The sequence below is a fragment of the Lutjanus erythropterus genome, chromosome 5 (genome assembly GCF_056507025.1).
Source record: "Lutjanus erythropterus isolate fLutEry1 chromosome 5, fLutEry1.hap2, whole genome shotgun sequence".
Lineage (NCBI taxonomy): Eukaryota > Metazoa > Chordata > Actinopteri > Lutjaniformes > Lutjanidae > Lutjanus > Lutjanus erythropterus.
The window spans coordinates 20,530,239-20,535,069 of NC_139321.1; positions in this window are offsets into that span (position 1 = coordinate 20,530,239).

Genomic DNA, 4,831 nt, shown 5'->3' on the forward strand with positions numbered 1-4,831 from the left:
TCTGCTGCACGCCGCTCTCTCTTGAAGTTTGGCAACAAATCAGATATCACAAAGAATGACAGTATCTAGGGCAGGACTTTCTTTGCTTCATCCAGCTTTAGTCTTTATGCTAAGCTAACTTAATCATCTTCTCTTCTAGCTCCCATCTCATATTTAACAGGCAGATATGAGAGGACAAGGCGCTCATATAACTCAAATAAGCATTTATCCCAAACCCCCCCCCCCCCAAACTATTCCCTTAAGTAACTTCACACATTTCTTTGTGCCTTTTAAAACATGAAAACAGAGACTTTGCAACTTACAGATTTTAAAATAAACCTATTGTTATGTCTTTGCAATGTGCCTTGGATGATGTAGCTAAAGGTTATGGATCATATCTCTATAATATTTATTGAACAAGATGTTTATTTATTTTTCTCCAGTGTGAAAATACTGTATTGTAACTCAAGAGAGAATAAATACTAGCTTTTGTACAGAGCGTGGTGTTATTGGTCACTGGGGAGCCTGCAGGGAGGGGAGACAAAAAAGAAATGCATATGGGATTTTTGTTTGCAATGGTTTCAGTTTTATAGGGATGGTTTCGGGTGATTGGCACAAGGGGAGAGGAGTTTGGGGTCGGGGCGTTTTCAAGAAAACAAAGGCCGGCTCACATTCACGACAGAAAATAGAGCAAGCGAGGCGGGGTATGAGAGAGTTTTTATTTGTCTGTCCTGGTGAAAATTTACGATCTCTCTTTTTCCCTTTCATCTCTCTCTTCCCACCTCCCACTGTATCATCCCTCCTCCCACTTTGCTTTCTTTTCTCATCACACTATCTCACGAAGCTCCTCTTCCCCCCAAAACATCCCTCTGACCTGTGACAGAGAGGGATTTACATGAGCACAAACAGGCACAGGTACAAACACACCCCTCATAATCCCACTAACTGCCTCATGTCTCTCTTGTTGTGTCTGTGTTTCAATGCCGCCGCTCTCCCTGTCTCTGTCACCGCCTCTGCCTCTTATCGTCTTTTTGCATGTCCCTAGTCTTCTACGCCCACTCTTTTATCGCTTCCTCACCTGTTATCTTCTGTCTTTCTTTCTTGTTTGGCTTTATTGCTCTCGACTACGCTTTTTTCCCACGTGCTCTGCAGCTCTCTGGCTCCCTCTCCTCGCCCCAGGCCAGATATTAAAGGATCAATGAGTATCTCCCTTCCATCACCTCCAAGGTACACACCTGCACACACCTGCCCAGAGACACACACACTGTCACAAACACACAGATGAGGAGCATGTGCTGCTAACAAACAAGTACACACATGAACCCTAAAGTTTCCATGAAGTCAAAATCGATGTTTAAATGTTTTTATCCCATTTGTATTGCCCTGTACATCACCTATATGCCAGTATCTTGCTCTACAATGACCAAAAAGTTGTTTTGTAGATATTCACAGGTATTTTAATGGTATTTCAGAGTTTTTCTCCTTACTTAGTACTTCTCCTCGAAACGCACAACAGCCTGGAGGAAGAATTCATCTGTTTACATGAGCAGACTGCATCATGTTTTATGACTGAATCATATTTTATGCAAAACATTATTTCTGGTTTCCCTGCTGTTGTTCTTCAACTACACAGCTACAGTTCTCAGTGATTTAGCTTACTAGATGCTAAAGTAGATAACGATAACTTTTACTAACTGCTGTTAGCGGGCAACAGAACTGAGTTCAGCAGCCTCCCAGTGAACACAGCTGGTCACCAGGATGAACACAGCCTCCAAGACCGACAGGGAATACAATAACAAGGTTGTCTACGCAGTTTCCTGATGGACAGAAAGCTTTAGCATACTTGTTGCTAAAGTAGGTAACTGTTAGCTGCAGTTAGCCGAATTGGGGACAGCAGCCTCCCAGTGAGCACAGTCCGTCTGCAGGACAAAGCCTCAGAGACCACCACAGAATACAGTACCAAGGTCGTTTACAGAGTTTCACGATGGAAAGATAGCTTTATTGGTTGCTAAAGTAAGTGACCTCTGGGGTCTAACTATGAATCTTCACCGTCTGATATTTCAGCAGCAACTTTCTTGGCATATGAAATTCTCTTTTAACTTGAAAAAAAAAAGTCTAATTCATTGTATAATTCAAATGGGATCAAAGAAATAATCTGTCTCTTGTCATAAACCACTGTTCATATTTTTTCCAAAGTAATGTCCCATGGTGGTCCACCATAAAGGGTGTGGCTTTGCCTCTCTATAAGCGCTCTATAAGCTAACCCTAGAAAGCTTTAAAAAGCAGCATTAGCTGTACAGGAAGTGCCCTATATGGCAGGTCGACTGTGTCAACCCTGACACATCATCACACACACTCATGACTCTCACTTAGCGGAGGAAAGGGTTAACACTGACAGAGACATTACACATATGTATACACACACACACTCGCATATACACACACAGAAGACGCTGTGTGTTTTTTACATTCAGTAAGCAATGACTGAGAGGCCGCAAGTAGTCAACAAAGGCAGCTTTGTATGCTCTGTGTGTGTGAGGGTGTGTGTGTGCGTTTATCTGTGTGCGTGTGTATTGTTTGCCGTGTGTGGGCTTGCAAGCGCAGCACGTGTGTGAATCATTATCTCTATGTGTCAGAATTTTGTTGGAATGAGGCTTGTCATGCATAGCGATCTAACAGCCATCACTCACCGTTGTCTTTCTCTTTCTCTTTCCGTCTGTCTCTCTGTCAGCGGAGCAGAGACAAATTGCTGTAACTAATACGTAACAGGATCGCTCAGCCTTGTGTGTGTGAGTCAGCTGGCGACTCCTTCGATACGAACAGATACAGTGACTGACAAGCAATCACCGTTATTGGCTTCCGCTGCTTAGACAGGCCTGTCTGTCTGAGTGGCAGGCTGTGATCTAAGACTTACGACCTACAGAGGAGTTGATGTGCCGGCCATGATGTGCTGAACAACTTTTATTTGCTCTTGGAGAGCTCCTCATCGGTTTCTGGCTCCTTCCTGATAGTCTTAAAGAAAAACACCAAGATTTTGAGACATTCCAATGTGCCTCCCTATGGAGGTCAAGTGCTGTGGTGCCTCATTTTATCACTTGTACATAAATCATGTTGAATGATAACAGGCTACTGGCATCCTCTCAAAATTCTTTAAAAAAGTGAACTTTTTGGACACTGCACCGATATAACATTGTACTCACAATGGACACTGAAAAAAACCCCATCCAAATCGATGCAGCAGAACCACAGACATTTTTTATTCCACGCATTCCTCTTCCTAGTCAAAACCTGGCACCTACATTACCCACAATGCAACTCATCCACTGACAGTTTGGTTAGAAATCAAGGACACCTCTTGAGGTAATTTATGAGATTTTACACAGGTCCCTCTGAGGCCACAAAAGGCTTTATACAAATGTTTTTACATATAGAGTAGAACATCCCAGGACCCGTGAATAGACTTTCATGTGTAAAATTGTTGGAGTTCCCCCTTCAGGGCCATTTATTCTGTCTAAATCTTGTGTAGTAATAGTAAAAGTCCAGATCACTTACTACACTGTTAGGGGCCTGGAAGTCGAAGCACTTCTGAGATTTAGTTTGTCAAAAAATAAGCAACTATGTGATAAAGTATTAGCCTGACAAAATGCTCGGTCCAATCTTTGTGGTAAGAAACACTTAATCATAAGCTAATTCTTATACATGTAGATAAATTAAAATATTCAGCAGTCTACTGAATCAGTTTTGGGTGACTTCAGCAACTGTGGTGCAGGTGCAGTGTTATTTTACACTTGTACAACTGGCCCACCTTAAATGACTGGGAGAACATATATTAACTTTTATTTTTAATTATTAAAATCAACATTTTAATACACCTTTAAGACAAAAAAAGTTTCCATTTTAAAAAAAGATAAAATTTATTCAGCTATTATGACGTGACATCTGGACCAATCACAACAGGCCATCACACTCAGGCACGCACGACACACTATGGCAGTTGTTCAGCAAAAAATGATGACTGAGGAAAGCTTATCATTGCCTTATTTTATACCTGCAAATGCATTTCTCATTGAAACTGGAACTTCTAGATTCAGATTACCTTCACAGCATAGACAGTAAGTTTATGAATGAAAATCAAGTGCAAACGCATGAAAAGGAAATAAAATGTGAATTGATGTATTGATCTACTTGATCCATAGCAAATATATTGATACAGAGATATCCTGTGCCACTTGAAATAAATACAAACTGTTGCGACAAAATAATAAGCTATCTCGGCACTGAAACTGTTTTTAAAAAAGATTTTAAAAGTGTCATAATCAACTGGAAGTGTTAGTCGCCCCCCACAGCATGATACCAGTCATTTTTAGCAGTTGGAAACAGTTTTAACTTTAAAAGGCCCACCCAAAGTTACTGTGGCCCACCCAAAATTGAAACCCTGGCACCAAGCCTGCTGTGGCACAATGATTTTATTCCAGTTGCAATAACGAAACATTTTGGTTTAGCTCTGATTCACCTCACAGTAGTTGTAGCCATCCTCCACACCTAAGGGACCGACACAAAACATAGTTTCTCAGACACAAAGTTGAAATAATTAAGACTGATGTCCATAATGCAAACCTACACTATTATTTATCTGAGACTCATGTTTTTGTTGAGGCACACTGAAGATTGAAGAGTTGAAAATCTCCCACTGTGGAAACAGGAGGCTGTGCATGATGGATTAATATTTGTTTGTTAATTATTTCAACTAAATATCAGAGGAAGTCATTATTTTGCAGGTCACAATTAAGTCTAAAGTGTTTGTGCTCAAGTGTCCAAGTCAAGACAGTCCTCACTGATATGGCTGCCACCT